The sequence below is a fragment of the Gekko japonicus genome, unplaced genomic scaffold (genome assembly GCF_001447785.1).
Source record: "Gekko japonicus isolate JY-2015 unplaced genomic scaffold, Gekko_japonicus_V1.1 scaffold135, whole genome shotgun sequence".
NCBI lineage: Eukaryota > Metazoa > Chordata > Lepidosauria > Squamata > Gekkonidae > Gekko > Gekko japonicus.
The window spans coordinates 744,672-757,988 of record NW_015175359.1 but is presented as its reverse complement, the minus strand read 5'-3'; positions in this window follow the sequence as shown (position 1 = coordinate 757,988).

Here is a 13,317-nt window from a genome sequence, read left to right as displayed (position 1 = left end):
ATCTGGGAAGCTAAGTATGGTTGGCTCTCATCAGTACTTGAATGGGAGACCGCCAAGAAAGTCCAGGGCTGTAATATGCAGAGGCAGGCAATGGCAAACCACCTCTGTTCTTCTCTTGCCTTGGAAACCCTACAAGGTCACTATAAGTCGTCTGTGACTTGATAGCACTTTCTACCACCACCACCACCACCACCACATTTTATAACGGATCTTTTGCTAAACAGGACATGTCCCCGCCTGCAATGATTAAGGTGGTTAGCCAAGTACTGGTTTTCAGACGTTATTGCTGCAGAAGCCATTTCATAACTAGTTGAGACTTGAAGGTAGGAGGTTAAGACCACTAGATGGGACCCTTGCATGTCAAACAGCAAGTGGTATTGCTGTAGCAGTGGCAAGGGGACGCATGGTCATGTTTCCAAGACAACCATTCCCATTATTCCTAATAGAAGCGTACATAGATTGGGAACACATCAGGTCTCTCATTGCAATTAGCATGATACCCGATTTCAGCATCTGATTTGCGGGAGGGGGGAATCTAGCAGACCAGAGAGGGCTCAGAAGAACCCTAGGAGAGCAGAGATCAATGACCAAGGGTGCCCTCTAGTGGATGCTTGGAGCTGTGCCAGAGAAGGTTCTTTCCAAGTAGAGAGATGTGAGATAATAACCACAATCTCTTTCACTTTGCTTTGCAAACTTTACTTGGAGAAGTAATCTTCTCTCTTGTGCTTAATCTCTGCTTTCAGAGATGGGTTGTAGGAGGGAGGGTTTACATGTTTCTCTCCTTACTCTCACAAAAGGCTAACCACAAAGCTCATGACTTTAAATTAATTGCACTTTTATCCTTCCTTCTAAGGAGCTCAGGGTGGTTTAACTGTTCCTCTCTATACTTATTACCCTGACATCTGAGCAGTGGGGTAAACCGAGTGACTTGCTAAATATCACCCAGCGAGCTGCCTGGTTGAGGAGAAACATGAATCCAGGTATCTCTAGTCAAGTCATACATGCCAGCCACCTACATCTCACTGTCCCTGACCTGGATGGCCCAGGCTAGCCCGATCTCATCAAATCTTGGAAGCTAAGCAAGGTCAGCCCTGGTTAGTACTTGGATGGGAAACCACCAAGAAAGTCTTGGGTTGCTAGCTACACGGGGGCAGGCAATGGTCTCTCTCCTCAAAAGCACACCTCACTGGAGCTTAGAGAGTTTCACTTGCTTAGAGAGGAAGTACTTGGAGGCTCTCAGAGCTGGATTATGAATTTAAGAATTTTTAACCCTTAGCTCTCAGGCCAAAAGGCTTCTGAGGTGGCTTCCAAGGTAGATATCAAATAATATGTTAGAGGCCAGCAAGGAATTCCAGGGGTGAGGAACAATCTGGAGACTCCACTCCAAATCCAATGCCCACCCCAATTTTATAATTTTTCCAGTATTTGAGCAGGCCCCCCCTTAACAGCTGTTGTCCAAATTCCATGCCTCTTGGAGCATACTCAGACAACATTGGGTCATTTTTCTCCCCCCCCCTTTTGTTAATTCACAAAGTCATGTGTTTTTTTCCTGCATGCCCCTGGAATATGTAGCACCCCCTACCTTGCTTGCAGGCTGCATTTGCTGCATTTGTGATTGGCATGTGGGGGAGACAGCCAATTTACTATTAAAGTGGTAAAACCACATAATTTTTTTTAAAAAACCAGACAGCACTAAACGAACCCAAACTACCACAACACCAGCCCCAGAATCAGATGTAGAAATCAAAAAGAAAAAAACCCGGGCAAACTAGAAGACAACACAAACACAACTTTTTGGAAGGCGTGGGGGCCCTCACATGGTGGGGCAAAGACAGCTCCTATCTGGCAGCCCCTCCTTGCAAAGATAATGAAGCGGCCTGCCCTGTGAGGTTTTTTTTAAACATGAAGATTAGTGTGTATAAGAACATAAGAGAAGCCAAATGTTGGATCAGGCCAATGGGCCATCAACTCCAACACTCTGCCACACAGTGGCCAAAAATACCAGGTGCCATCAGGAGGTCCACCAGTGGGTCCAGGACACTAGAAGCCCTCCCACTGTTCCCCCCCCCCAAGCACCAAGAAGACAGAGCATCCCTTGCCCCAGCCTGAGAGTTCCTATCTATACCTTGTGGCTAATAGCCACTGGTGGACCTCTGCTCCATATGTTTATCTAATTCCCTCTTGAAGCTGTCCATGCTTGTAGCCACCACCACCTCCTGTGGCACTGAGTTCCATGTGTTAATCACTGTTTGGGTGAAGAAGTACTTCCTTTTACCTGTATCACCCATTTGACTCTGGCCTGTTGTTATTCAGATACTTGTATGCCTGGCTGATCTTTCACCAGTTCCCTGTTTTGACCAGGGCTGGGTGTGAAGCACAAGCCGCCTTCTGGAGGCTGGCTGCTCCTTGAAACCTGCTGCTCCTGCAGTTCAGAGGGAGGTATCCTCAGGGCTCTCTCACCATAAAAAGGCACAACGAGCCCCTTCCTAGGATGTGCAATATAGAGCACTATGTCCTGGAAAAAAATAAGCTTTGGATGTTGGAAATTGATGGCTGTCACTCTCCTGGCCTCCCGCAAGCTATGCAGAACTATTCAAGAGGGCTTTTCTATACAGGCAATAGAGTTGCACTGTACTAAATGGTTCACAAAGTCACTCTGATAAATGATTGAAACTGTGGTCTGCACTACTGCATATAGCTTATTGTAAGTAGGATCCAGTTATGTAATTTCTGTACAGCTTATGGTCAGTTCTTTCTGGTGGCTCCAGACTTCTAAAATTCTAATGCCCTGGTTACTGAATGTGTCGTTTTGTTGACTGTACTGACTCACTATGTGTAATCCGCCTTGAGTCCCGGTGAGAAAGGTGGACTATAAATAACGTAATTTTAAAAAAATTCATCTCTCAGCAAATCTGTTTCCAATTTATTCTTGTGACCATCCAGGTAGATAAACATGGGATGATCCATTGGTCTGGAAATATTCGTGCCAGCTACACACCACTCACTTGGGTGGGGTGGGAATAAGGGTAGGAGAACACTGTAAAGTGAATTTATATTCTCCTGTGTTAATCAATAAGGAGCTGCGGTGGCTCAAGTGGTTAAGACGCTGAACTGCAGGCTGTGGAAGGTCGGTAGCTCAGCAGTTCGAGACCCGAGTGTGCCGCATGACGGAGTGAGCTCCCGTCTCTAGTTCCAGCTCCTGCCAACCTAGCAGTTCGAAAGCAAGAAATTGCAAGTAGATAAATAGGGACCACTTCGGTGGGAAGGTAACAGCGTTCCGTGTGCCTTGGTGTTTGGTAATGCCAGCCACATGACCACAGAAACGTCTTCGGACAGCGCTGGCTCTTCGGCTTTGAAACGGAGATGAGCACCGCAACCCTAGAGTCGGTCTCGACTGGCTTTCGAGCAAGGGAATCTTTACCTTTACCTTTTTAAATCAATATTCTGTGTTTGGTTCATCAGTCAAAGTTTTGGTCACAAAGGAATTTTAAAAAATCCAACACAAATGGCAGCCATATTTGGAAAGAGGCTCCCAGCAGGCACAGGATCTCAGCACCATTCAGGGGAACCTGGCTTCCTACTGCTCATCAGCTGATGGCCCTGGATTTACCTTCCCATCAAACCAACACTTTCCTTCTGAGCCTTCTCAGACTGTTCTCTGGCAATTTCAGTGAATTAGACCAAAGTGTGCTGAAAGAAATTCAGGATCTCCTGTTTGCTGATAGCCGGGGTGTGTGTGGACAAAAACACCCTACCCAAGCTATGAAGACAAATTATCCTTCATTCTGCTCCTGGCTTTGTTGCTGGCTTGCATTTAGTAAATCTTTCATCATTATCAGGTTGTAAAATAAGAATAGCATTTTCAATCATCCGGTGCAGGCCAAGAACAAGTTTCATTCCCAAATCCTTTGCGACAGGATGAAAGGCTCCATCTCACAAGAAGGGAAACCTTTCAGATCTCGGTGCTTTCTGTCTATTCCTCCCCAATCCATTACTTAAAAGGACATTGGCTGATCCCCAAATCTACCCGTGGCCCAGTGGTTGATAGTTTCCAACTGTGTGTGCTTTCAGGTTTCAAGGCACCAGGGAATGACATAAAAAGAAAGAAGACCTTTTGAAAGAGTCTGGGGGTGGGTTTTGATAACATTCAGAAATTGTATTATACACCTCTATTGGAGAACCTGGGAGGGACGGTAGCATGGTATAGCCCAGTCTCATCAGATCTTGGAGCGAAGCAGGGTAGGAACCTGGATGGGGGACTGCCAAAGAAGACTCTGCAGAGGAAGGCCGTAGCAAACCACTTGCTGCAGACCCCATAAGTTGGCTGAGCATAACAACAGGATCTCAGTTAATTACTCTTAGCATTCCAATTAAGAAGGATCCATTTACACATCAGTCTCCTATTTTGACATATTTATTTGCTTCACTGTGTTTTCTCCCTGTAATTAAATCCAAACAAATGGTGACCATATGAACTTAGCTTGTTATTCCTGTTTGGTCTTTGCATCTGTTAAACATCTTCACTGAATGCTGATTTGCTGTTCAACCTCTGCCTATATGTATGGACTGTTCCATTTTAATGTATCTGAAGAAGTGTGCGTGCACACGAAAGCTCATTCCCAGAATTAAACTTTGCTGGTCTTAAAGGTGCCGCTGGACTCAAACTTTGTTCTACTGCTTCAGACCAATGCAGCTGCCCACCTGGATCTCTACAACTGAACGTTACTCCTAATGGACATGTTGATTAATAATCCATTAAAAACCAGCAGCCCAGACATTAGTTGTTCCCAGTCCCTTACAAGGAAGTGGCATATATGAGGTCTCACAATAAGTAGTACACAAGAGTATCCTTCTTAATTGTTTCAGTGCATTGGCATAAATCTGCACTGGGTTCACACTTGGATCAATGATAACTGTTTACCTGTATCATTTCCTTTGGTGTACAGCTGCGGTGGCTCAAGTGGTTAAGACGCCGAACTGCAGGCTGTGGAAGGTCGGTAGTTCAGCAGTTCGAGACCCGAGTTGCCGCATGTCGGAGTGAGCTCCCGTCTCTAGTTCCAGCTCCTGCCAACCTAGCAGTTCGAATCGAAAGCAAGAAATTGCAAATAGTTAAATAGGTACCACTTCAGTGGGAAGGTAACAGCGTTCCGTGCGCCTTGGTGTTTAGTCATACCGGCCACATGACCACGGAAACGTCTTCAGACAGCGCTGGCTCTTCGGCTTTGAAATGGAGATGAGCACCACAACCCTAGAGTCGGACTCGACTGGCTTTCGAGCAAGGGAACCTTTACCTTTACCTTTACAGCATCTCCAGGGAGCCTTTAAGTTTCATCAGAATCTTTACTGCCATTCCATTCACATATTGGCTATCCTAGAATCCTACCTACACCTACAATATGCCTTAACTAAAATATTTTGTTTTCTTTTTAAAGGGCAATGCTTGGTTCTACCTTGAACTACATTTGTCTCCAGAGACAGAGGTTGCCAACCCCCTGCCCTGGAGAGCAAACAGACAGGGCAGAGAGACCACTGATCTTGCCTCTCCACACTGATATTCAGGTGTTTATTTTATTTACATATTTATATGCTGTGTCCCCCTCAAGGACCCAAAGAGGAATACAAGAGGAAAAAAACAAGACATACATTTATTTATTTAGATTCAGGTGGCATAGCTGTGTTGGTCTGAAGCAGCAAAACAAGGTTTGAGTCCGGTGGCACCTTTAGGACCAATAAAGTGTTATTCACTTATATTCACAGAGCTTATACCATGATTAAAACTCTGTTGGTCTTAAAGGTGCCACTGGACTCAAAATGTATTTATTTAGTTCATTTATACCACACCACCTTTCTCCCCAATGGGGACCCAAAGTGGTTTGCATCATTGTCCTCTTTTCTATTTTATTCTCACAACAGCCCTGTGAAGTAGGTGAGGCTGTGAGTGACTGGACCACACTTTGCTGCCTGAGCAGGAATTCAAACCTGAGTCTCCCAGATCCTAGCCCAACACTCTGACCACTCCAGTGTGTAGCAAACAGACAAGTGCATCTCTTAGTCTCTTTGGCCAGCTTGACTGAAGGCACAGGTTGTGAGCTCGTTTGGCTCACACCCAAGGGTTCATATCTCTGTCCACAGCCAAGCATTATAAGGTATTTGAGACAGGACGGAGAAAAACAGACTTTAGCAAAGGTTCCCTTTAGTCATTATGGCTAGTAGCCATCATTGGCCCTATCCTTCAGGAATCCATCTAATCCCTTTTAATGACTGAACATCACAACATCCAGTGGCAGTGAATTCTACAATTTAATTCCCCACTGAATGAGGAAACACTTATTTTTGTCTGTCCTGAATCTGTTGCCCATCAGCTCCATTGGGAGCCCCGTCACTGCACAGTGAAGCACATCAAAGTCCACACCTGGTAATACGTAGAAGGCAAACCAAAAACCCTCTAGCAAAATAGTGGGCAGGTGGAAGGAAATTAATACGAAACAAAAACAAAGCATGATTAAAAGGTTAATCCACTCAAAATCACATAATGCTTCTAAAGAAGCGTCTCTGAGTGCAAAGACGAAAATGCTGTCATGATGGCACAACCGCGATTTTGAAGAGTTGCCTTGCCAGATGTATGTGACAACAGAGCCTAAGCAGGCTGCAACTTACCCACCAAAAAAGAGACTGCTGGCAGAAACATCGAATTAGCACGCCGGGACAAAAAAAGAGAGAGGCAAATTCTCTGTTAAGAGTTATTAGGAAAGGGATTGAAAAGAAGTTTCTAAGCTGCTTTCCCCACTAAACAATGTCATTTGTGTTATCTCTAAATTGCTACTTTGGGGATTCTTGCTACTTCAGTTAAATTGTGCTCTCCTATACTTTTTATTACACCTGTATATTTTTTGCTATAAGAGACAATCAGTGTGTTGCTGTTTTTTGAACATGATAAAAGCGGGCCAGAACCAGCATGTCATAATCAAATGGGGGATTACAGCCCACGGCCTCCTTGGAAGTGAACAAAATCCAGGGTGATGCCGTGTTGCTTCTACACGGCCCTCTGACTCGGCTCGGCCTCCCCAACGGCTGCAGTTCTTTTGGTGGCTTCTAGGTTATATCGTCTTCCCTCTTCCAGGTTTTCCCTGGATCCACTGTGACTTTGGTATGATCTTTCTTAAAAGGTCATGCCTGAAGCAGGTGTACTGGCCCAGCCCTCCCAGGGAGTGTGGGTGTCACAGCAAGGATGGCAAAGAGAAAGGGAGAGAGAATAATCAGACTCCAGTCCAAAGTAAGAGGATTCAGAGAGCAAGTTTAATAAAGTCTGGTCTAGGGTTAAGGAGTTCCAGGTAGCAAGTCCAGTCCAGGGTTTCTAGAAAACCTGGCTGACAGGTCCATCTCAAAGTTGCAGAGGTCCAGTAACAGCAAGGTTGGTGGCTCAGCAGCAAAGTGTACTTGTTGCATCCACAAACTGCTGTTTCTCCTGGATGACTTCATAGACAAGTCTTAACAAGCTACACTCCCAGCCAATTCCTTGGCAGTCATCCTGAAACTACTCATCCATCTCATCAGCTGACAGCTGATGGTGGGCCATCACTCTTGGAATCCTCCTCCTTTCCTGCAACTCAGCTCGCCTCTGACAGCATTGGTGCTGCAGGGGTGTGGGTGAGCTAGGTGGGCTGGGAATGGCTTCTGAAGCCTTGTTGACTGCTTCAGAGCCACAAGGTGTTAGCTCAGTTTCAGCTGTAGGCTGTGACTTCTGCTCACCTGGCACCCTGGCCTCTTGTTGCTCTTCTCCTGGCTCAGAGCCAGCTGCAGCTGGTTGTTCCATTACTGGCTGAGGGAGACTGACAGGTAGCTCTTCATGTGTGGAATCTGTGCTGTCACTGAGCACAGACTGACTTACGATAGCAGGCTTGGGAAAGTATGGAGGTGAAGGTGTGGATTTCCCTCCATTTTATGATCACAGCAACCCTCTGAGATAGGCTAGGCTGAGACAGTGTGATAGGCCCACGTTCAGTTAGTGATGCAATCTGAACCTGGATTTTCCCCCAGCTTAGATTGGTATTCTAACTGATACACCACACGGGCTTTCTATGCAAGCACATCAGCGTCTGGCAGGGAGTACAGGCTACCCCTTGATCAATGTGGCTTACAGAATCGCTCCAGCATTGCTGAGCAGTTGGAAATACTGTTGTGTGGATCTGGCAACTTGTTCAGAGAACGTGCACCCCCAGTGAAAGAGGCACTCCTCAGAATCTTGGGTGTGGTGTGGGGCTTCAGCAGTGAAGATAAAGCATGGTATTTGGAAGCTCTCTGCTCTGTCTCCCACTTGTCACCCTTCTACCAAGGAGTCTAGCACATATAGTTCTTCCAAAATTTGTTTTATTATTACAGTTTGTTGAACTAAAACTAAGTCACGTAAGACTTTAAAAAACAAATCTACACATTTTATAGCTGTCAGAAACTGCTGATAGCATGAGTGGAAGCGTCTAGTTTAACTTCTTTTCACCACACAAGAGCCAGTGCTATTTACCCCTGACATTTTGTCCTTGAGTATACAGCGTTCCGTGCGCCTTGGTGTTTAGTCATGCCGGCCACATGACCACAGAAACGTCTTCGGACAGCACTGGCTCTTCGGCTTTGAAACGGAGATGAGCACCGCAGCCCTAGAGTCAGATTCGACTGGCTTTTGAGCAAGGGAACCTTTACCTTTTTAAAATACAAAATACCATCCCCTGATATGTCCCCTGAACCCCTTACACTCTACCAAGAATAACTTACTGGTGGTCCCCAACCCGAAAGAGGTCTGGCTGTCCTCTATTCTGTTTGACTTACCTTTTAAGGTTTTGGTTCCCAGGTTTCAGGGTTAAGTCCCCCCTCCCTTTTTTTGTTCCCAGTTTGTTCTTGACCAGAGCCAGGGCTTTTTCCAGCCTGGCCCCTGCCGAGTGGAACTCTCTGCCGAATAACATCCGTGCCCTGCAGGACCTGATGCAGCTGCGCAGGGCCTGTGAGGCAGAGATATTCTGCCAGGCCTTTGGCTGAGGGCAGCGACGGGTCCCGTCTTGGCTGGCCCTCCCTTTCCTTCTCCCATCCACCCCCTCCTTCCCTTCCCGGTTCTGTTTCAGTATTTATAGGAAGCGGTCATGCAGTTGAGAACTAGACAATGCCATCTGCAAATTGTTTATTCTAAATCATTGAACTATTTTATCTTGTTGTATTTATGTTGATGTATTTTAGTATTGTTGTTCATCACTCAGGGCCCTGAGTATTTAGGGACCGAGTGATTCACCAAATCTTCATCCATGACACCCCTCTGTAAAGAGCCCAGAAGGGGACCTGCACATGCTGGGTAGTCAGAGAAGGCAATGGGGGGGGGGCTTTGGCACCCCAGAGCAGAATCCCGGTTCTGCAAAGAGAGCTGGAGGAAAGGAGAATGCGGAGGTCAGCATTGTCTCCTTTTGCGCTTGAGCAATATTGTTGTGATGGAAAGCACGTCGGTCTCTAGGAGTTTGAGGGGCACCTCTGGAAATGGCTTGGGGATTTGATTACCGTCTTCAATTCTAATGGCTGCTGCTAAAAGCTGTTATTTCCTTGCTGTGGATCAATGGCTGTTGAAGAGCTGCCAACTGTGCTTGCTACAGGAGGTATTAGATTTGGCTTTACCCAGAAGGCTCTTCTCTGGTGGTCTTGGGCTCCAGCTGGTATTTCTCTCGTATGGACACTTCCAGTGGGGAAGTTGACAGGAACAGCACTTTTTCAGACAAGAAAAGGGGAAATGTTTTACAAAAGCCATGGGGGGCGGGGAATTCAATTTCTTTAAATACACCAGAAGCAGGAAACTAACCAGGGAGGCAATTGGGTGGTAGATGACACAAGCAAAAAGGATTGCTGAAGGAAGCTAGGGAGACTGAAGCAAAAATGAATGCATTCTTTCTGTTGGTTGAACTGCAGAAAATGTGGTGCAGCTATGCACACCAGAGCTGCTGCTTTTAGGAAGGGGGCTGGTAAAACTGAGTCAAATAGAAACGATAAAAGATGGAGTTCCAGGGCTAATGGAGAAATCAAAACCTAACAAGTAATTGGGTTTGGATGGCATACACTCAAGGGTCCTCAAATCTGATTTTGTTGATCTCCTAATGAAAACATCTAACTTGCCACTAAAATTGGTCTCTCTTCCGGAAGACTGGTAAGGCAGCAAGCGTAACTACTGACTTTAAAAAGGAGAGCCAGAAGAGATCCAGGAAATTACAGAGAGCTTCACATCTACTGGGGGGGAAACTGCTGGAAACTATTATTAAAGAAAGAATTGTTAAGCACACACAGGAACAAGCCTTACTAAGGAAGAATCAACATGGCTTCTATAAAAGGAAGTCCTGATCAAGACATGAATCTCCTGATGAGAGACAACTAATGCCAAAGATCAAAGATGGACAGTGGAAATGTGCAGTGGTGCAATTTTGGATTTCAGTGGCAGAGTAAAAAGATTTAGGGGGAAGCCCCAATTGAGCAAGATCTTGTGTCCTGTGATATATTCCACATAACTCTGGCAAGCATCAGCAACATTCTGGGAGTGCTTTAAGAACATTTTGTTGTGATCGCTTCTTTATTCCTCAAGTATTACCAACAGAAGCCAAAAAAAGAGGTGTTTTCTTTTAGAAGCAAAAAGATTTGGCAACCACACAGGGGCATGTTTACAATCCAATCCTCTGCATTTTTGCACAGAAATAAAATCCAGTTGACAAGGAAGTGCACATAGAATTGCACAATAATCAATATGAGGAATTAATCTGGCTATCACACTTTTACCTCACCTTTCCTCCAAGTAGCACAGGTCCATATACATATTTCTCTGCTCTTCATTTTAACCTCAGACCAACTCTGTAAGGTTAATTAGGCTGCAAGAGCATGACGGACTCAACATCCAACCCAATAACCTTTGTAGCAGAGTGCGGAATTTGAATCCGGGCCTCCCAAATCACACCACATTGGCTTGGAGCTAACTAAAGCTAGACAAAGGTGCACCTAAGAGATAATCTCATGTGATCTGGGCCTTCCCTAATTCTGTGAACAGAAACCCACTCCAGCATTAAAACTCTTCTACAATCCCTCCCATCACCTCTCTATTCATGTGTTAATGGAGACTGCAGCATCTGCTCCGCTCCCTCCACTGTTCTGCCTAGACTGAAATTAGCCATCAGATGTCCCTCCTCTCCTTCCTCCTTGTGAGAGCCAGTTTGGTGTAGTGGTTAGGAGTGAGGACTCTAATCTGGGAGAACCCGGTTTGATTCCCCACTCCAGCTGCTGGTGTGACCTTGGGTCAGTTACAAGTTCTTTCAGAGCTGTTCTCTCACAAGCAGTTCTCGAAAGAGCTCTCTCAGCCCCACCTACCTCACAGGGTGTCAGTTGTGGGGAGGGGGAGGGTAGTGAAGGGCAGGGCATAAATCCAATCTCTTCTTCTTCATCTTCTCCAAGGAGCTCACTGCAGTGAAGTTTTATCATCCTCCTCCATTTTATTTTTGCAAGAACCCTGTTAGGCATGCTAGCCTGAGAGCAAACAGCTGACCCAAGATTACCTAATGAGTGTCATGGCTGAGTGGAAAATTGAACCCAAGTTTCCCCAGTCCTGATCTGTAATCGCTAAACTGCACTGGTCCTCCTCTAGTCATCACGTGAACATAAACACACATGCTCTTTAATAATAGTTATACTTTCTATTGTGCTTCTTAAGTGTTTGAAACACTTTAAATTTATTTTATTATTTATTTTATTTGTTGTACTTCTACCCCGCCCTCCCCGCAAACGGGCTCAGGGCGGCTCACAGTCAGGGGCACCATGTGCCAAACATATAAAAACAAGATAAAACAATCATGTTACAACTTACAATAAAGTGCTCAGAATAATATTGTTCGGTCAATCTTCCAATTAAATTTCAGATGGCATACTACAGACATAACACTGAATCCCAAATCAGCGGTGTTCGGTCTCACGTGCTACTATAGTTCTATCTCCATACAGGGCCATCTGCTACCCTGATGTTACTGATAGTAATAGTTGGTGGTAGTGGTAGGTGGCTCCCAGCACCTGCCCCAGGGTTTTTTGCACACTAGGCGAGGCTACCTTCTGGCGCCTCCCCCTCCATGCGCCCACTAGACTGGCATGAGAATTCCCCAGAGTGGAATGACAGCCTGAGAGGGTAGCAGAAGTGTTCTGTGACTAGAATGAGAGACCACGGAGTGGATGACAGCACCTGGGGGTAGCAAGAGTATTCTGGGACTGGAATGACAGGCCCCAGAGTGGAATGACAGCCTGTGGAAGTAGCAGGAGTGCTCTGGGACTGGAATGACAGGCCCCAGAGGCAAATGAAAGCCCCTTGGTGTAGCAGGAGTGTTCAGAAACTGGAACTAGAAACCGCGGAGTGGAATGACAGCCCCTGGGGGTAGTAGCAGTGGTCTGTGCCTAGAATGAGAGACCATGGAGTAGAATGACAGCCCCTGGGGCTAGCAGATGTATTCTGGGACTGGAATGAAAGACCACAAAGTGGAATGTCAGCCCCGGGAAGTAGCAGGAGTATTTTGGGAATTGAAGGACAGGTTCCAAAGTGGATTGATAGTCCCTGGGGGTGACAGGAGTGTTCCGGGAATGGAATGACAGGCCCCAGAGTGGAATGGCAGCCCCTGGAAGTAGCAGGAATATTCTGGGGATGGAATGACAGGCTCCAAGGTGGAATGACAGCAGCTCGGGGTAGCAGGAGTGTTCTGGGGATGGAATGACAGCCCCTAGAGTAGAATGAGTGACCCTGGGTGTAGAGGCAGTTCTGTGCAACTGGATTTGCAAACTGTAGAGTGAAACACTTTACATTTAAATATTTCTCAAATGTGTGTAGCTATTGTCAAATCAGCTCCATCTCAGTAATTATCCTGCCTGTCAGCTCCTTAGTTTCCTTACAAATTCATGAGGTTGATGTGAGCCACCTCCTCCATTGTCAGTTATAAATCTTGTACTTGTCCCTCCACCTGTTCCAGTGTCCAGTTTTGCTCCCTTCCTGACCTCCGTGTTCCCTTTCCGTGAGGTTGATGTGAGCCACCTCCTCCACTGTCAATTCCACTCTGGGGCTTGTCATTTCCAGTCCCAGAATACTCCTGCTGCCTCTAGGGGCTGTCGTTCAAAGCTGAGGCCTGTTATTCCAGTCCCAGAGTAGTCTATTTTGGCCCAGAGATCCTATTGGAAAATCCATTCCGCATTTTCTTTGCAACTCTACTTGTACTGTAATGTATTTCAATGGAGCCCATTCCCAGAACCCTCTTGCTACCCCCAGGCACTGTCATTCCACTC